At 43.4% G+C, this 21440-nt stretch overlaps 1 pseudogene; it reads right to left on the reverse strand.

Annotated features, from left to right (window-relative positions):
• Window positions 1-1014: 1014 nt before the first annotated feature.
• On the reverse strand, window positions 1015-19610 carry LOC130844474 (F-box/WD repeat-containing protein 12-like; annotated as a pseudogene).
• Between the last annotated feature and the right edge of the window lie 1830 nt (window positions 19611-21440).

Below are 21440 nucleotides of genomic sequence, written 5' to 3' on the forward strand. Positions count from 1 at the left end.
AAAAAAAGGAAAGAAAGAAAGAAAAAAGCCTTAGATTTTCTCCTTTGGGGGAAATGACTGCATCTGGAGTTGGCTACGTAGGATATAGATACTGTTAGGCCAAAAAACTGTTGTTAAAAGGCAAGTACAGGAAATAGCATATATTGGGTATTGGGCAGCCACAGTATTAGAATGTAATAAAGAGGTTTTTAATCCTTATTTCCTATTTTTGAGGAATTTTTCATTGTGTGAGTCTTGGTTGGCAGTAACTACTATTAGAGCTGAAGGGGCAGACTCTCCCATCCTGGACTTGATGATGTGGGCATGTGACCCAGGTCAGCAAATCACACACACACACACACACACACACACACACCCTGCCCCGCTACAGTGTCAAAGAATCACACTTCCTCAGGGGCAGCTGGGAAGTTTCCAGCTGGTGGCAGTGATGCCTGTTCAGTGACAGCGATGGGAGGACAGTGGCAGCAACACGGTGGAGCCAGAGGGGAAATGGTGCTGCGAGCGGCAGAGCCAGGGACGGCCTAGGCCAGGCCTCGCTGAAGCAGGCCCTGGTGGCTGCCTGCTGCCCGGCTTCCCTTGGTGTCAAGTCTGTTTCTCAAGCCTGCACACTGACCCAGTGCTGTACTCTATTTCTTTCCAATAAATTCCATTTTTGGTGTTAGTGAGCCAGCTTGCTGTTCCTGCTGCCTGCAATTAAGAACTCTAAAGATACATGCACTAAACTAGCCAGGGCTTCCTTGTGGACCAAATCCAGGGGCGCCACTGTCACAAAACACAAAGCGGCATCCCTGCAGCTATGCAACGTGGCGCCACACCACTCACGTGTATGACAGTGAGAACCGTTCACTAGTGTGTGTCTAGGGCACAACAGGGACGAGGAAGATAAAAAAGGTTTCCTTAGTTACATATTAGGACAACAAAAAACAATTATGTTGCAATCCCAGTACTTTAAACCTGGGCTTTCTAGCACCCAAAGTCTTGCACTCACCCCTCGTGGCTACTTGATATCTGAATAACCTCCGGGCAGCTTGCTTGATAGCTGGAAAATGGAATAACAATGGGTTAACTACTCTTCTGTTATATTTCATGCTCTTTGTCTGAAAAATAGAGACAATAATACCCATTTCGTTGCCTTCTTGCCAGGATTTAAAAATAAAGTCACATCACACAGTGTGTGGCCCATAGTATTTGAGGATTACTACTTCCTTTCCCAATGTTCATGCATTAATTACTTTAGGCTTTGTATGCAGACAAGCTCCTCATCAGATGTCCTGATCATCTTCAGTTGATGCAGTCATCTCAGCCACACTGCACTTTGAAGTAATATGATCTTAGAATACTCGTTCCGATGTTTCTGGCTTCCACGCCGACAATGCTCATACTGTTGCTTTCCACATGAGTAGATCCACTGCGAAGGGAAGGGACATGCTGTGTGTTAACTTGAGAAAAGGACAAATGTTTAAGTGTCAAAGCTTTTACAGGAAGATGGAGTGTAACCTCGTACCTTTTCCACCCAGTCCACCCCATCCGTGTTTACTCTGGGCTCTGACTTGAGGACTTACGTTCATTTGTATGAATTAGCAAAAATCACCACGTACTTGAGCGTGATCAGTTCTAGGTCCTCCTGATAGTAGCTGCCTGAATCACAATGATTCCAGCTACTCTAGAAACTTCTCCTGATACAGGAGTGGGAGGCACCTCATCCAATCTGGGCAAGTCAGAGTCATTTCTCCAGAATTTAGAAGTACTATCATTTCCTAACCAGTCTCAGTGAAGGAGACGTAAATGTAGGAGCCAATGGGGCCCTCATTTTTCCACAAACATACAATGCTGTTCTATTGCACAAGAGAAAAATGAAGCAAGTGTATAGAGAACTGAATCAAACCAACAAACAAAAAAACTAGAGAAGGAACTTCCTGAGTTCCCTACAGAAGCCCAGTTTTTGTCTATAGGTTGCTTCTGAAATATTTCTGCTTTGGCTTTCATGAAATATCTTTCAACGTAAATTCTATGCTGATTTACTGAGTGTCTTTAAGCAGCAACTGAAGTTCTATTCAATTTAGAATTTAACATCAAGACTGGAATACGACAGTTTCCAGACTACGTCAGAAAACTGCAGCATTGGCTGGTCTATGTGGGGCTGAGCAAGAAGCAGGGTGACAGGTGCTCCCTGAGATGGTACGGCAGCCAGAAGTCTCTGTGGTTTGTTAGCACAGAAGGTTGAACTAGCACCTGTCTTCTTTCTTTTTCTCTTTAGAGACTTCGTCTTAGTCTTTCTCCCCCCTCAACTGATTTTTACTAAATTTGCAGAACTGTGTAACTATCACCAAAACCCAGTTTAAGAATATTTCCATCAGCCCAAAAAGATCTGTCATAGTCATTTGCAATAATGGCTCCCAACCCCGGGCAGCCAGTAACTTACCTTCTGTTCCCACAGATTTTCTGGATGTACCACATTAATGGAATCATTCAATACGTGATCTTATACATTTGACTTCTTTCACTGGCACCATGCTTTTGCAGTTCACCCATGTCAAGTGTGTGTCAATGCACCATTCCTCTTTATGGCTGAATAACATTCCCCTGTGGGTTTATCCATTCACCTGCTGATGGACATTTGCACTGTCTGCACTTTCGGGGTATTCTGAACAGAGCTGCTAAGAACAGTCAAGTCTTTGTAGCCACATGCAGACATATGTTTTATTTCTCCCAGGGGTACGCTGCTAGGTTGTTGTTAAATTTATGTTTAACACACCCGTTTTCTTTGGAGAATCAGAATACATGTTCACAGATGATAACACTTTAGGAAATCGAAAAGCTCCTAAAAAGTACTCGTTATCTCCTACAGCATTCAATAAGGTGCTGGAAAAGAGAGAGGAAATGCAGTCCATGGCTGCCTGTCTTGCAGGGAACAGCAAGAAGCAAGACTACTGGGTCTATGATTGCCAAATGAAACTCCCAAAGAGAAATTACCACTCATCCAATCAACTAAGGATTTCTCGAGGACTCTGTGATGAATCAGGAAAGAGTGTAATTCAAGACTGTAATCCATTCTAGGGTTCTGATTAAAGCACATTTCTCAGAAGATGCTTCTAAGTGTGCTACTCACATCGAGAACAGTCATTTCAGTGAATGGATGAGTTTACCATCCTATAGTGCAGGTAGTGCAGTTTACAAATACCTGTAAAAAAGAAGTTTCTAACTCTGCTACATGCTCACCACGAGTATAATTTCAGTGAATGAAAGTTTTGCTTTGCGTAATGCATGTAGTGCAGTGTTTAAAAACACATGTAAACATATGCTAACTCATATATATGGAACCTAAAAAAATGGTACTGATGAACCCAGTGACAGGGCAAGAATGAAGATGCAGATGTGAAGAAAGGACTTGAGGACATGGGGTGGAGGGTGAAGGGGAAGCTGGGACGAAGTGATAGAGTAGCATTGACATATATACACTACCAAATGTAAAACAGATAGCGGGCTGCTGCATAACATAGGGAGAGAAACTTGATGATGGGTGATAACCCAGAGGGCCGGGGTGGGGAGGGTAGGAGGGAGTCGCAGAAGGGAGGGGATATGGGGATAACATGTATAAGTACAGCTGCTTCACTCTGGTGTACCTCAAAGGGTGGCACAGCAGTGTAAAGCAATTATATTCCAATAAAGACCTTTAAAAAAAAAAACAACATGTAAGAAAGAAGTTTCTAGAAGTGCTCCTTCCTTGTTAAGTTGACAAGTGTTACTTCAGTGAAAAGATATTCTAACCATTCAGTAATGATGTAAGAATTCTTTAAAGACATGTATAAAAAAGGAAAGAAAAAAAAATCACATCTTGGAGGCCAACATCAGCACACAAACCCCTGAAGGGTGAGCTGGCCAGGGCCCTGGCAACCTCTTCAATGGCCTCTTTCCAGCGGCAACAAGTGTCTGCACGGATGTCTCCCTTAGAAGAGGAAAGGTTTTCCTGCCACTGGAGGGAGAAAATCATTACTGAGGAGTCATGAGTGCTTGTGGGGAGTGTAGCCACCGGCCTGAGGGCTTTGCTTCACAAAGGCTGGCCTGTGGCCAAACGCAGAAACAGCCCAGCAAGGCCACCTATCCCGAGTGCAGGGGAGAGTAAGTAGCAACATATCAGGGTGCTAAGTAGGAAAAATACAGCACTTCACGGCCTGCAGTGTGGAGGTGGAGCATTAGGGCTCGCAAACTCAGAAACTAGGTAGGTTTGTTATAGAAATCTTTAACTTTAAAAATATTTAGTTTGGGGCATTGTATTTTTTCATTTAACACTGTGAGATGTTTGTTACGGGAAGCTGAATTTACCCCATACCCCGTGACAAGTAACTGACAGCTGTGAGGTCAGTGGTCTCACCATAACCCAGGGGGAGTATAACATCTGTCAGCCCTGTCCTTACTTTGTAGGACTTACTCTGACAAGAAGGAACATAAGTCATTCCAAAATTCTAATTTTAAACCACAACACAAAAGCGCATTCTTTCTGACTTTTACAATCTTGCCCCCACTGACTCCCCCTGGGTATGGTAAATGGCTCTGGGATTGTGCGGGTTACGGAGGGGAGGTAAGAGCCGGGCTGCAGGGCTGCATCAAAGCCCACCCTGGGCTCCACTATGCATCCCTGTGGGTCTTTGGGCAAAACAGCTACATCTCTGAGCCTCTGTTTCATCTGGGAAATGTGGGTGACGCTAACTGCAGGCGGTGGTTTTGTACATTAAAGGAGATAATGTAGATGATGCACAGCGTAGCTTCTTTCTATAAAACAGTGGATGAATATCAGCAATGACTTGCCTCAGGTCCCCAGATAGTGAGGGGCAGGCTGGGCTATGACGCCAAGTCCCATTCACATCCTTTCCAATGGCATCCTCCTGCTGGGAGGCCAGGAGAGGCCATCATACAGGTAACATTTTAAAAATCAGAAGCAATTACCTGGCCCATCTGTGCGACCCACCAAGCAAATGATAGCAGCTCTTGAGGACAGGAAATTTATTTTCCTTTTTCCACACGTAGACTCGCAAGGAGAGGTCGAAGGAAGAGGTGACGACTCGACTCTGGTCCTTGAAATGAAAAACCAAGTGAGGCAGGGACGTGGGCTCCAAAGCATGGAGCTGAGAGGCAGGCAGGCGGGCAGGGCACCACACTCACCACCCACGTGGACGTGATAGGCCTCTGGTGGTCCTGAAAGGCTGCCAGCTGCAGGCTGTGTATGGTGAAGAGAACCAGCTCCGATCTGGACACGAGCAGGATCACCTGAAAGCCAGGGCCCTTCATGAGGTGAGGAGGCATCATGGTGTCTGGCAGCAGGAAACTTGCGATCTGCTGTACTTTTTGAAATAAAAACACACAGACTGTCATTTCTTAGGAGCAGCTGGGGTCTGGAATAGACACGCCTCTCATAAGATGATGTGGCATAATGAAAACAACAACAACTTTGTGGTCCCACCTGCATTCAGTCCGGACCCACGCATTTACTCCCCTACGCCTCCCAGTCATTGCCTCCCGGTCATCGCCTCCCGGTCATCGCCTCCCAGTCATCGGCTCTAAACTGCTGATTTTGATGCTGATTACAGCCTCACAGGGGCTGTAAAGGTTCAAGGCCATATGCATGTGAAAGTGACAGTATCTGGCACACAGCGCTATCCAGGGATGAGGCTTCCACCCTGTGTTCTACCCTTCCTCATCTAAAACACGTTGATGTAAGAAATGGCCACATGAGAACTGTGACATTTATGACAAAACTACTGTTAAAGATACTGTCTTTTATACTGTATAGCATTCCCTGTTAAAAAAAAAATTGATCATTTCCTCATGGAGTTTAGCAGCAGGAAAATAAAATTACCTCTTCTGAAGAATTCATGCATTTTCTCATATCAGACAAGGGATTACAGTACCCATCCCATTTCCCTTTTTTCCTCGGCTGCTGGGAAGCTCAGTGTAAAATTTATGGTCAAATGATGACACAAAAACAAATGAATAGAATACAAAAGAAAAAAATGATAAGGACCATAGGAAAGGCCTATCAGGGTGATTTGGGGTTTGGGAAACAGAGGTGGTAGGAAAGGAGAGGGATGTGGGTCTTACTTTCCTACTAGACTAGGAGCTCCTTAGGGAAGAGAGAGTTGTGGCTTTTATTCATCTCTGTATGCACTCAGTGCTGAGAACTGTGACTCTGACATAAAATTGTGAAAGAAGAGATAGGGATGAATGGAAGCAGAGAAGGGAGGAGAGTGGACAGTAGCTAACGTCTGAATCCCAGGGCCATGCAGAGGACCCAACACACAGCAAGTACTCAACCACTCCACCAGTACACAAAATCACAAGAACACATCTGTGGGGTCACTATGATTCACTGAGAAGAAAGAAAAAGTACCCCAAAGGAAACATGAGGAACCTGTGCTTGAAGCACTATAAGGCAGTGGTGGTGACCATCCTGATATGGGCATCCTCACCCAGAACATCCGCTCTATCCCTGGACTTCTTGGCCCCCAGCTCATAGGTGGTAACAGCCAACTGCACACCGTTGTCACTTATGTATATCACCATTAGCCTGGCTGCCTCTGCATGTCAGACGGGTGGGAAGAGTGGCGGAGACGGGAGGCTTGTCTTCTGACGGGCAGAGCAAGGAGTGAGTGTGGAGCACCTGGCAAAATAGCACCGCAAGTCTCCTCATTGCCAGTGAGGGAGGGCACTTCTTCAACCCAGGAGCACTCTGAAAGCCCCTTCCACAGACCCACACCCACAGTGACCTTACTGGGTCTTACAGGATGGCCCATGTGGACCCTCCTTTCCTGACCACAATGGCCAAGAGGGAGCAAGGTCAACCCCAGCTCACATCTGGCCCCGCTGGAAACATCTTGGCACACCAGTCCCAGTGAAGTCAGTGTAATGGGTGAATCAAATAAACGGATTTTCTGTTTTTGAGCAGCTGCATTTCACCATCTTGCTTCTGTTTCCCATGTCTTCCTCTGTCTTCCTTTCCTATCTCCTTGCAGTCTGGCTCCAAACACCCCTTCTCGGCCCCCAGAACTGCTCTGTTGCTGCCCGTTGATCCAGTGGCCTCTCTCCTCTGGCTGCCCCCTGACCACTGGCCCCCCCTGGCTACCAGGTCCCAGCACTGCCCATCCTGTCCAGCTCTGCCACTGCTTCTCTTTCTCTATCCTTCCTTGTCTCAAGACCCTCTCCAGCTGCCCACTTTTTACTCTGGTCTAATTTTCAGCCTGGCACCCAGGCTGAGCATCTCTGAGTCCAAGAATCTCTCCCAGGCCAGCTGTGTGCGGGCCTGCAGGTGACGGACACTATCCCCACGCTGTCAGCACCTCCTCTGTGCCTGACCTGGAAACTCTCTTCCTCACTCCTGTGGAAGCCTGTTCTCAGGCCACCAAATACCTCATGATCATTTCCACCAGGAGGGCCCTAAGGCCCCAAACCTCTTCAGAACTAAACTCTGTCGTCTCCAGCTGGGCAGCTGACCCCTTCCAACCTGTGGGCAACATGGGAGCCTAGAAAGAGTAGAGGCTCCTGGGAGAGGCCAGCACAGCCATCAACCCAGCTGGTGGCCCTGAGAAGGGGTTCACTGCTGTGAACAGCCACGGATGATTCATCGTCATCATCCTCACGGCTATGGGACTTGGTCCTACGTGAGAAGCTGCCCCCAGATGCACCCCACAAGCCTAGGGCACAGGACCTGTCACCCTGTATACATAGAGCCAGGCCCCTCCCTCAGGCAAGGGACACAGCCCACCACTGACCTTCGGGCCCAGGTCTGAGTTCTGGGTTGATGCAAACACCCACTGCCAGTCAGGAGAGCAGAGGAGACTGGTGGGGTTGTTGGGAAACACGTTCACTCTGGAGAGTGGCTGCAGCTGCGGCACCATCAGCATGTAGAGCACCCCTTCAGCACAGGCGGCCTGCAAGCAAGAGAACAAAAATAGAATCAAGAACCAAAAAGAATCGAAGAGAAGGTGTCCAAGAAGAGAAGCGAAGATCTAATAAACACATAAGTGAGTTTCGTACAAAGGAAAAGTTAAATAATTAACAGTCTTTTAAAATTCATGTGCAATGAAACTTTTTTGGAAATAAAAGAAATCCTGGGAAAGTTGAGCTGGGATGGTCATCACAGACATGTCACAATACAACTACTAAGCTTTAAATATTTCAAAAAAGTCTTTTAGGCCTTTGATTTAAAAAGTCCAGTGTCTAACAAAAGAAATAAGGATGGCTGTAGACTTTTCAACAGAAATATACACTGTGGAATGATATTTCCACAAAATTCAAGGAAAGCATGAGCCAGGGATTTAGTGCCCAGCCAGGCCATCCTTCAAGCATCAAGGCTACAGAACAGCAGCGTTAAACATGCAAGAACTACATTCCTGAGCACTTCCTCAGGAACTGACTAGGGGATGGGCTTCATCAAACCACAAGATACAAGGAAAAGGTCACCAAGGAACTGCTGTGGTTATGAAATATATTAAACTGTAGATCAAAGAGCTATTAAATAAAAAAGTGGACACAAGGGAAGAACAGTGTATAAATACTGTATGGTCTCAAAAAAGTTGGAAATAACACATCTTAAAAAATGAGAAGAAAGATCAAAATAGAATAATTCAACTACCGTAGGAGTAAAGGAGTGTCATCGAAAGTTAACAAATATAATAGGAGACAGGCCATACCAAGGAAAAAGGAGAGAGACAATGTTAAGATAAAGAAAACCACTACAACAAAAATACAAACCCGCCTATATGACAAAAGATATCACCCCCTAACCCAACACACAGATTAAACAGGAAGAAAACAGATGTGGAGAAAGGAGCCTGGTAATGAACCACATCACATAGCAAACGTGAGATAAAACGCAAGGCGATATCGTGCAGTGTAAATGGCTTAATTCACTTATTCAAATAAAACGATTTTCAGATTGATGAACAAAAGAAAACACAACTATCTATATTTTCTTTTTTTGTGACATCTTTGTCTGGTTTTGGTATCAGAATGATGGTGGCCTCATAGAATGAGTTTGGGAGTGTTTCTCCTTCTGCTATATTTTGGAAGAGTTTGAGAAGAATACCTGTTAGCTTTTCTCTAAATGTTTGATAGAATTCGCCTGTGAAGCCATCTGGCCCTGGGCTTTTGTTTGTTGGAAGATTTTTAATCACAGTTTCAATTTCAGTGCTTGTGATTGGTCTGCTCATATTTTCTATTTCTTCCTGGTTCAGTCTTGGAAGATTGTACTTTTCTAAGAATTTACCCATTTCTCCCAGGTTGTCCAATTTATTGGCGTATAGTTGCTTGTAGTAGTCTCTCATGATCTTCTGTATTTCTGCGGTGTCGGTTGTTACTTCTCCTTTTTCATTTCTAATTCTGCTGTTTTGTGTCTTCTCTCTTTTTTTCCTGATGAGTCTGGCTAATGGTTTATCAATTTTGTTAATCTTCTCAAAGAACCAGCTTTTAGTTTTATTGATCTTTGCTATTGTTTCCTTCATTTCTTTTTCATTTATTTCTGATCTAATCTTTATGATTTGTTTCCTTCTGCTCACTTTGGGGGTTTTTTGTTCTTCTCTCTCTAATTGTTTTAGGTGTAAGGTTAGGTTGCTAATTCGATATTTTTCTTGTTTCTTGAGGTAGGATTGTATTGCTATAAACTTCCCTCTTAGAACTGCTTTTGCTGCATCCCATAGGTTTTGGGTCGTTGTGTTTTCATTGTTATTGTTTTCTAGGTATTTTTTTATTTCTTCTTTGATTTTGCACAGCAAAAGAAACCATAAACAAGACAAGAATACAACCCTCAGAATGGGAGAAAATATTCATCAATGAAACAACTGACAAAGGATTAATCTCCAAAATATACAAGGAGCTCATGCAGCTCAATATTGAAAAAACAACCCAATCAAAAAATGGGCGGGAAACCTAAATAGACATTTCTCCAAAGAAGACATGCAGATGGCCAAGAGGCATGTGAAAAGATGCTCAACATCACTTCTCATCAGAGAAATGCAAGTCAAAGCCACAATGAGGTATCACCACACATCAGTCAGAATGGCCATCATCAAGAAATCTAGAAACAATAAATGCTGGAGAGGGTGTGGAGAAAAGAGAACCCTCCTGCACTGTTAGTGGGAATGTAAACTGGTACAGCCACTATGGAAAACAGTTTGGAGGGTCCTTAAAAAGCTAAAAATAGAACTACCAAATGACCCAACAATCCCACTACTGGGCATATACCCTGAGAAAACCATAATTCAAAAAGATACATGTACCATAATGTTCATTGCAGCACTATTTACAATAGCCAGGACATGGAAGCAACCTAAATGCCCATCAACAGATGAATGGATAAAGAAGATGTGGCACATATATACAATGGAATATTACTCAGCCATAAAAAGGAATGAAACTGAGTTATTTGTAGTGAGGTGGCTGGACCTAGAGCCTGTCACACAGAGTGTGTAAGCCGAAAGAGAAAAAGAAATACTGTATGCTAACTCATATATATGGACTCTAAAAAAAATGGTACTGATGAACCCAATAGCAGGGCAAGAATAAAGATGCAGATGTAGAGAATGGACTTGAGGACATGGCGGGGAGGGGAAGCTGGGACGAGGTGAGAGAATAGCAATGACATATATACACTACCAAATGTAAAATAGGTAGCTAGTGGGAAGCTGCTGCCTAACACAGGGAGATCAACTTGATGCTTGGTGATGACCTAGAGGGGTGGGATGAGGAGGGTGGGAGGGAGACTCAAAAGGGAGGGGATATGGCGACATATGTATAAATACAGCTGACTCACTTTGTTGTACAGCAGAAACTGGCACAACAGTGTAAACCAATAATACTCTAATAAAAAATGACTATATTTGGACCTTTGCACCCAATAATGGAGAACACACTGCCCTTGCAAGCACACACGGACATTTACAAAAACTGAATATAGAGTCACAAAGAAAACTTAATAAGTTATGTATGGCAAAGTAATACAAACAATATTCTCTAATCACAGTGATATAAAACTAGAAATCAATAGCAATATTAAATAAAACAGACAAGGCACTAGCTAATATAATCACAAAAAAAATGGGAGAAAGGTCTTATATACAAGAAGAAATGACAAGAGGGAAACAAATGTTCAAATAGAGGAAATTTAAAGAAAAAAACCTTAAGAGAATATCCTAGACAATTGTGTGCATAAAAAATTGAAAACTTGGATATATTGGGCAGTTCCCTAGAAAAATACAATATATCAAAATTGATCCCAGCAGAGACAGAAAGGCTTGAGCAGACCAATTTCCATAGATGAGAGAGAGAAAACTACCGGACAAAAAAGTATCCAGCACCAGATGATGTCAAAGATTAATTCTACCAAACTGAAAAGCATGTAATTTCAATGTAACTTAAATTGTTCCAAAGCATTAAAAAAGAAGAAAAATGTTCAGATTTCTTTCATGAAGAAAGCAGAGCCTTTATATGTAACCCTGATAAAGGAAAGTCCCCAAAGAAGAACTACAGAACAATCTCACATACACAGATCCAAAATCCTAATAAAATATCAGCATTTAAAATACATCAGTACATTAAAAAGAAATGCATGGATGGCATATTTTAAAAATCCAATATTTCACCATAACAATAGAACTAAGGAGAAAATCCTATATCTCCATGCTGAAAAAGCCTTTCACAAAATTCAACATTCAATCCTGATTTTAAAAAACTAATATTAAGGGACTTCTCTGGTGGTGCAGTGGTTAAGAATCCACCTACCAATGCAGGGGACACAGGTTCGAGCCCTGGTCCGGGAAGATCTCACATGCCACGGAGCAACTAAGCCCATGCGCCACAACTACTAAGCCTGCACTCTAGAGCCCACTAGCCACATCTACTGAGCCCTCATGCCTAGAGCCAGTGCTCCACAACAAGAGAAGCCACCACAATGAGAAGCCTGTGCACCACAACAAAGAACAGCCCCCACTCACCACAACTAGAGAAAGCCCACATGCAGCAACAAAGACCCAATGCAGTCAGTAAATAAACAGAGAAAATTTCTTTAAAAAATTTTCAAAAAACAAAATAATTAGTTTGGTGCATTGTATTCTTTCATTGTAAGATGTCTGTCACAGGAGGTTGAATTTACTGCATACCTCGTGAGAAGTAACTGACAGCTGTGAGGTCGGCGGTCTCACCATAACCCAGGAGGAATATAAAATCTGTCAGCCCTGTCCTTACTTTGTAGGACTTACTCTGACAAGAAAAAACATGTCATTCCAAAATTCTAATTTTAAACCACAGCATAAAATCACACTCTTTCCGACTTTACAATCTTGTCCCCCTGACTCCCACTGCCGCCTGGGTTTGGTAAATGGACCTTGTACACAAATAGAATTTAACTTGAAATGAGCCACTGACCTACATGTAGAACAACTTCCAAATAACCCTTGGGACAGAGAAAAAGTCACACAAAGCTGAGTCAAGGTGGCAGGGTGCTGGCTTCTCATTTGGGGGCCCATTCAGGTTGTTGGCAGTTCAGGACATTGTGGCTGCAGAACTGAGGTTTCCCCGCCCGCTGGCTGTTGGCAGAGATTATTCTCATTCCCAGGCCCACTAACAGCCTGGCAGCTAGCACGTAAGGCCCCTGTGCCCTCGCTTCTCTGACTTCCCCTTCTGTGACCAGCCAGAGAAAACTGTCTGCTTTTAAAGTGCTCATGGAATGCGTGTGGGTCCACCCAGATCATCTCTCTTTAGCCAGGTAACAGAAATTTCTCCTCTGCTCATAGCTTTGGCCATTTCTGTTTGAAATTCCACACATTTTTGCTTGATATATATTTTAGGCTATATTTTTGAGGTGCATTAAAAATTAGCCTTGCCAGGGACTTCCCTGGCAGTCCAGTGGTTAGGACTCTGAGCTTCCACTGCAGGGAATTCCTGGTCAGGGAACTAAGATCCCACGTGCTGCATGGCATGGCCAAAATAAATAAATAAATAAAACCACCACCAACAAAAACATACACACACACAAAAACAAAACACAACAACAACAACAACAAAACACAAAAACCAAAAACCAAAACCAAAACCAAAACCAAAATAAACAAAAAACCTACAAAGCAAAAATTAGCCTTGCTGTATCTTCCTGGGAGGTTGATCTAATTATTATTCTGAAATGACTGCTAAGATATAGTAAAGACTTTTATCATCTCGTCTTCTCATCTAACATTACTAGCTGTGTTAGCTAGCTTCTGATTAGCATCTCCAACGCCCATCATTTTCCCATTCTTTTAATTCCAAACATCCTTAAGTGTTCTCTTTTAGATGAGTCTTGCATTAGTTTCCTAGGAGTGCAGTAACAAAACAAGGTGACTTATAAAAACAAAAATTTATTCTCTCACAGTTCTGGAGGCTATAGGTCTGAAATCAAGGTGCCAGCAGGGCTATGCTTCCTCTGAAGGCTCTAGGGCTTTCCTTGGCTTGTAACAGCACATCCCAATGTCTGTAGTGTCTGCACATGGCTTCTCTCTGTGTGTGTGTGTGTGTGTGTATGTGTGTCCTCTCCTCTTCTTATAAAGATACCACTTGTTAGATTAAGGGCCCAAACTAAATCTAGGATGATTTCATCTTGAGATCCTTAAATATATGGCAAATGCACCATTTCCAAGGAAGGACAAAGAAGGTCACATTTTGAGGCCCTGGGCAGACCTGAATTTTGGGGGAATGCTCTTTTCCGTACCCTGTTGGTACATGTGTAGTCAGCAGTCTCCAAAATTTGAGCCAAATTTTGGTTAGGGATTGATCCTGCCCCATCCTCCGACAGGGCAACCTCAAGAAAATCAGTGCTTCTGGTATAAAATCTGCCAACCTCGGTCATGCACAACACACGATCAAAGTGAAAGTTATATCTGGGCTCTTGTGGTGACAGAGGTGATCACAGGTCCAGAACCCATGACTCTTTGTTGTCAGGTAGGTATTGTGCCTCAGGAGGTGGAGGTAGCATCCTGCAGGCTCTGCAGAGCCACTAAAGCCTCCTTGCTAAGACAGAATTGACACCTTCAGGGTGAAGGCAGGCCTGGTCATCTGGTGCAGGAGGAAGCAGCTTCCCATTGTCCTCAGACCCTTGCCACAGGCAATGACACTAGAGTAGGCCACCCTTTGAGTAGATAAGAAAAGGAATTCTCACACTGTATAGATAGCACTGCCACCACCCCATGCCATGTGGTCCACCAGAGCAGTGCTGCTGCCTGTACCTTAACCAGGTATCCCTGATAGAGGAAGGACCCAACAGTCCACACAAGTGGTTAACCTCCAGGCAGTCAGCTTAGCCCTCAATGCCCAGCCAACAACCAGCCCTGAACATGCATGTTTACACTCTCAGGCCATGTGGTGTGGCCATGTGGCCAGTGAATGCAGAAACTAAATTCTTATCCAAGGTTTCCCCCTTTGGGATGAAGACCTCAGGACCTCCTGCCCCCCAGACATCCCAAATATTAATGACGGTCACACATGTCTCCACATATACCAGGCACCTCTATCCACTTTGCAGACCCAGACATTACCTACAGTGACCAAGACTCTCATTTCACACAATACTGAGCTCCTGAGCAAGTCACCCCAAAGAACTTCCCTTCATCTGCCAATTTAACGCAGGCTAATTGGTATGTTTAATCTTCTTGGACAATTTAAGGAGCTTAGACCGTTCAATTCTTCATAAACTGCTCCTAACCTAAATGCTAAAGTCACACATTTTACTTCTATATATAGTTAAAAGTCCATAAGGGATTGTTGTTGCTGTTTTATACAGTTGATACTCATTTAGATTTCCTCATATTCCCCACAGTTTTTGCTCATAAATCTTTCCTGCTTCTCTGAAATTTCATCTGTGGTCACTTTCCCTTTGATTGAAGCAGTTTCATTAGTATTACACTGAAGGTAGTTTTATTTCCTCTTGCTGCTACTAAATAGATTTTTCTTAGTCTTCAATGATCTCAGTTCACTCTGATGGGTCTCTATGCAGATTTATTTTTATTTACCCTGCTTGGGGTTTGCGGGGACTTCCTGATTCCATGGATTAACGTCCTTAGTCTAGTTTGGAAACATATGTACCATCATCTCTTCAAATGTTTCTCATGCCTCCCTGCCTCACCTACTCTTAGGACATCAAAGAAACAAATAGTAGAATTTTTCATGGATCCTTTATGGCCTCACCACTCAAAGTGTGTTCTGTGACCTGATAGCATCAATATTCTCAAGAAGCTTCTAAAAAACTCAAAAATCTCAGGCATCCCCAGGGACCCACCGAATCAGAATCTTCATTTAAACAAGACCCCCCACTGATTCACGTCCCATTCAAGTCTGAGAAACAGTGGTCTCCATCTCTCAGCCTCTCTTCTACATTTACCACTCTTGGTATCCCCATTCCATTCCAGAAAATTACTTTGATAGTCCAGTTCACTATTCTTTTATATTCTTAACTTCTTAATTGATATATATAATACACATGGAAACTTGCACAAAACATAAACGTAAAAAAGCTCAGTAACTTATTACAAAATAAATGTTCATGTTGCTACCAAAGTAAAGAAGTAGAACACTGCCAGTGGCCCACAAGCTCCCCTCACCCTCCCCAGACTTTTGTGTGATTCAACTGTCCTGCTATTAAATTCATCCACTGAGTCCTAACCTTTGTTATTCAGTTCTGCTATGCTAGAATTTCCTTCTACTTGGTTCTTTTCCAAATCTACAACATCATTTTTCATGGCTTTAAGTTCTCTGTTGAAATTTCTCTCCCTGAGCAGAGCAACTATATGCTTGCTAGTGTTTAGAGCTACTAACTGCAATATCTGAAGCCCCTGGGGCTCTACTGACATTGTCTGCTGCTTATCCTGCAGGTCCTAGTTCACATTATCTCCTTTTTTTTTTTAATTTCTATTGGAGTATAGTTGATTTACAATGTTGTGTTAGTTTCAGGTGTAGAGCAAAGTGATTCAGTTATACATATACATATATTCATTCTTTTTTAGATTCTTTCTCATATATGTTATTACAGAATATTGGGTAGAGTTCCCTGTGCTATACAGTAGGTCCTTGTTGGTTATCTATCATATATATAGCAGTTGCATGTGTTCATCCCAAGCTCCTGATTTATCCCTCCCCACCATTTTCCCCCTTTGGTAACCATAAGTTTGTTTTTGATATCTATTAAGCCTGCTTCTGTTTTGTAACTAAGTTCACTTGTATCTTTTTTTTTTAATTAGATTCCACATATGAGTGACATCATATGGTATATGTCCTTCTCTGTCTGACTCATTTCATTTAGTATGATAATCTCTAGGTCTATTCATGTTGCCGCAAATGGCATTATTTCATTCTTTTTTATGGCTGAGTAATATTTCCTTGTATACATGTACCACATCTTCTTTATCCACTCCTCTGTCAATGGACATTTAGGCTGCTTCCATATCTTGGCTATTGTAAATAGTGCTGCAATGAACATAGGGGTGTGTGCATCCTCTCGGATTATGGTTTTCTCCAGATATATGCCCAGGAGTGGGATTGCTGAGTCATATGGTAGCTCTATTTTAAGTTTTTTAAGGACGCTCCATTCTGTTTTCCATAGTGGTTGTACCAATTTACATTACCACCAACAGTAGGAGGGTTCTCTTCTCCACAGCCACTACAGCATTTACTGTTTGTAGACTTTTTGATGATGGCCATTCTGACCAGCATGAAGTGATATCTCATTGATGTTTTAGCATCATGATTTGCATTTCTCCGATAACTAGTGATGCTGAGCATCTTTTCATGTGGTTTTTGGCCATCTGTATGCCTTCTTTGGAGAATTTTCTATTTAGATCTTCTGCCCATATTTTAATTGGGGTGTTTGTGTTTTTTTTTGACATAGAATTCCATAAGCTGTTTGTATATTTTGGAGATTAATCCCTTGTCAGTTGCATCACTTGCAAAAATTTTCTCCCATTCTGTGGGTTGTCTTTTCGTTTTATTATAAACAAAAGTTTAATAGGTCCCACATGTTTATTTTGTTTTTATTTCCATTACTCTAGCAGATGGATCATGCGATTTATGTCACAGAGTGTTCTTCCTATATTTTTCTCTATGAATTTTATAGTGCCTGGCCTTACATTTAAGTCTTTGATCCATTTTGAGTTTATTTTTGTGTATGGTGTTAGAGAATGTTCTAATTTCATTCTTTTACACGTAGCTGTCCAGTTTTCCCAGCACCACTTATCAAAGAGACTGTCTTTTCTCCATTGTATATTCTTGTCTCCCTTGTCATAGATTAATTGACCACAGGTGCATGGGTTTATTTCTGGGCTTTCTATCCACTTCCATTGATATGTATTTCTGTTTTTGTGCCAGTACCATGCTGTTTTGATGACGGTAGCTTTATAGCATAGTCTGAAGTCAGGGTGTCTGATTCCTTCAGCTCTGTTTTTCTTTCTCAAGATTGCTTTGGCTATTCGGGATCTTTTGTGTTTCCATATAAATTTTAAAACTTTTGCTCTAGTTCTGTGAAAAATGCCATCAGTAGTTTGATAGGGATTGCACTGAATCTGCAGATTGCCTTGGGTAGTTCACATTATCTCATCTCACATGCCTACTCAGCTCTGAGTGCTGAACACTGTATTTGAACAGAGAGGCCTTGGGAGGTGTTAACCTTCTCCAGAAAGGATTTTCACTCACTCCTACCTGGTAACTGGGCAGCTGCAGCCAGTGCAGGGACCGTTTACTTTCAGACCACCCTCACCCTTAGGTTGCAACTTGATAACCTGCCCAAAGTAAGAGACTTCACAGGGCCCCAAACCTTGGTGGCCCTGCACTCCAACTTTTCTCTACTTGGCTATCAAAGCTCTGCTCATCCCCTTAGCCTTGAAGTAAACATCTCCAGAACAAAGGCAGCCCCAGTGTTAAGCTCAACACTTTGATTTCTGCCACCTTCTGAATCTTGGCTTAGAAACCATTTGTTCTTTTTAACTCTCTGACCTGATATATATTCTAATTTTTCTAATTGTCCTTTACCAACAAGTAAGTGTGAATCATGTGCTCTACCATTCCCAGGAGAGAATCATAGTGGCTTCCTCTTCATCTGTACAATATATTCTCAAATTGCTGTGGAGATGTTAATTACACTTATTCCAAAGTCTTCTTTAAACAACTATAGAGTTGTTTATATGAAATCTGTTTCATCAGGTCTTACTTTTCTTGTTTACAAGCTTAGTTCATTTACAGAGTTAGTTCTGTTTACATATGAAACTTTTCCTGGATGTCTGTTCATCTTGATATTTGGGATGCCAGCTTGCCCACACTTTCAAAGACCTCCTTCCCTCCAGGAGGAGGATACTGACCCCAGATGGAGGCCACTTCCTCCATCTGACAGCTTATACCCACTTTCACTATTTCTCTGTGGTCAAATGCTCCCTCCCAATGCCTAAGAATCACCTCTAAACCAAATGTCCTGACAACAGGAGGCCTGCATCATCTCAGGCAAATGCTTGCATTCTGTCAAACATGCCTCAATTTTCCTTTGAGTTGGGCCCTCACAGAGACTTGAAAAGGGGGAAAGAAGGGTGAGAATGCAGTAGGGAGAAGGAACTGCAAGGGGAAGAATGACTATGAGCAGGACCAGGAAACAGGAAAGCAGGAGCCCGTGGATAAAAAATCACAGCCAGCCCCCAGGGCAAGGTGCCACCCGGCACAGTGGTCTGGTGCCAGGTCCACAGACCCTGGGAAACAGCAGAGACTCCTGGGAGCTGGGTCACTCACCAGCAGGAGGGGGCCCTCTGGAATGTCACAGGCCTCCAATGAAGATGAGTACGTAGGCAGGGAGAAAGAGGCTTGCTCACACCCTTCCTCTGCTTTCCATACTTTGATCAGTCCCCACTTGTCCACGGTGACAACCAGTTGCAGCTGAGGGTAGGTCACCAAATTCAGCAGAGCCACAGGCTGCAGAGGGCTCAACCAGATCTCCATGCCCTGGACAACAGCAAGATTAACGTAACAACTCACATAGACCCCATTCATTTCCTAAACATGTATTATTTTCATTCATTCAACCATCACCCAGCTCACACTGGGGAAGTGTAGGTGGAAAGGGTGTGATCCCCATCCTCACAGGATGCACAGCATGGTGGGGAACACAACACAGAAGAAATGTTCCACCACAGAGGAGACAGGTGCATCTGGGAGGAAAGCAGTTGCTGAGCATGGGTGTGGACACTGCCTGGGATTGTGCCATTGCAGGCGGACTGACGGTGGGGTCTTTTGTGAGCATGGGCACAGCATGTCTGAAGCATTCCTGGTGGTTACCTACAGCTCAACTGAAGAAGGCTGCACAGGGAGGCAGGACCCAATACTACCCACCCTGCCTGGGACCTGGGCTGTACTCAGAACCAGGGCTGTGCAGGGCCGCATACAGAGAACTTCCACTTGGAGCATCTCACTTGGTCCCCAAGGAGCCCAGGTTTACAGATAAGCACATTCGGGCCTGTGGATGTAAACAGCTTCTGTTGCATATCTGCAGCTGCCTGCTCAGAACACACCCTTCCCAGCAGTGCGCCCAGCAGTGCCACCACGGGCCAGGCCTGGCCAAGGTCCATGCCCTGTCACGGCCATTAGCACAGAGGAAAACAACTGGTCCAAGATGGGCTGATTCCCAGATACACAGTCTCTCTCAGGATTCTGATAGTTAGAACAACGAGGTAGATTAGGAAGAAAAAAAAAGATGGCGGTGAAGTAGAGGGTGTAGAATGCATCCCTCTCCACAGATGCATTGGGAATGCACCAAAAGACGCAATAATTCCCATAGAGAACCAACTGAACACCAGCACACGACCTCGGACACCAGAAAGGATTGTAAGGATCCTGACATAACCGGTAGGGAGGCATCTACGATGGCTCAAAGAGGGTGAAGCGGCAGAGCTGTGGCAGACGGGAGGAAGTGAGAAACACATGGAGGGTCCACACCGCAGCTCAGCGTTCCTGGACTGAGACGTTGATTCACAGCTGAACAGAGGGTCCAGGAGTGGGAATGTGAGAACTGGAGAGCTGATTCAGAGTGAGAAAAATTGTTACCAGTAAGGTGATGGACTGAGAGGACAGGAGGGAAGAGGCCCACAGCGAGGAGTGCTTGCCCCTGAGAGCTGCCTGGCCACGATGGCTGTTGGATGCTGCAGGCTCATGGGCGGAGGGGAGGAGCCATGGGCATAGCCTCTCTTTCTCTTTCGGCACCTGCAGCAGGCAGTGGAGGGACCCCCTGTGGGCCATCTAAGGCGCTCAGGGATAACAAGCACCCTCAGGCACTCGGGCAGGGCTAGATTAAAACCCCTTGGAGCACTGGCAGCAGGGAGGCAGCCGAGAAACAAACAAACAAAAAAACCCTGAGAAAGGCCCAACTCTGAGACTTTCTGTTTACACCTGAGCCACCAGCGTCCGTCTGCAACAGGCACTTCCAAGCCCGACTGAAACAACAGTGCACCACTGCTCACTCACTCCCAGGGGAAGGAGCCACTACTGTACCCTCTCCCTCCCCACACACCAATACTTACAGACGAACAATAAAGGAACCTCTGCTGGTCACAGAATAATACAAAAAACCCAAGGCGAGTAGGAGGACACTTACAGCTGAGACTCTAAAGAAACAGAAATATTAGTATCAATTCTACTGAACTGGTCCATTCTGGGATGAGTTCTGGATTTTTTTTTTCTTTCTCTCTCCCTTTTTTATTTTTCCATTAATAATTACAATCTTAGTCCTAAGGGATCTACAAGTTTTACAACATATTTTCTTAATTCTATTTTTTATTCTATTTTTATATTTTTTGCCTTTTTATATACTTCTATTTCTAGCTAAGTTTTTGGTAGTACGGACAACATATCTCTCATAGCTTCCTTTCATCCTATCTTTTATACATTTCTATTCCTTTCTTTTTATTTGCATATTTCCAGTCACACTACGCTCTTCTGTTCCCCTGTCTTCCATCCATTTTTAGTTTATTTTATCTTAACATACTTATAAGCAACACTATCAATCTGCTCAGACTCCTTGCTCTATTTTCCAGATGACACACCGCCTTGGTATTTAATGTTAGGTTTTTGTCTTTATCTTAGTTCTTAGTACAATTGTCTAATTTCATTCTAAGAATCTCCATTCTGACTGGTGGTACTCTAGCTCTTTTTTTATATTTGATCCTAGCCTACAAAATCTCCCTGGATTAGCATTTGTATGTGTAAGGTGTTATTTGTTTGTTTGTTTTTGCTTTTGTTTCTGTTTTGTTCTGTTTTGGTTTTGAATTTCCGTGAAGTTTCTCTTTGAATATCTGGTAGCGTACTGGGATTCTTCTGTCAGGTCTTTCCAGAGACTTCTGTCCTAATGGATTCAGTAATTATGTGTCTTATACATGTATGTGTTTCCTAGACTTAGTATTTGT

The sequence above is a fragment of the Hippopotamus amphibius genome, chromosome 2 (assembly GCF_030028045.1).
Source record: "Hippopotamus amphibius kiboko isolate mHipAmp2 chromosome 2, mHipAmp2.hap2, whole genome shotgun sequence".
Lineage (NCBI taxonomy): Eukaryota > Metazoa > Chordata > Mammalia > Artiodactyla > Hippopotamidae > Hippopotamus > Hippopotamus amphibius.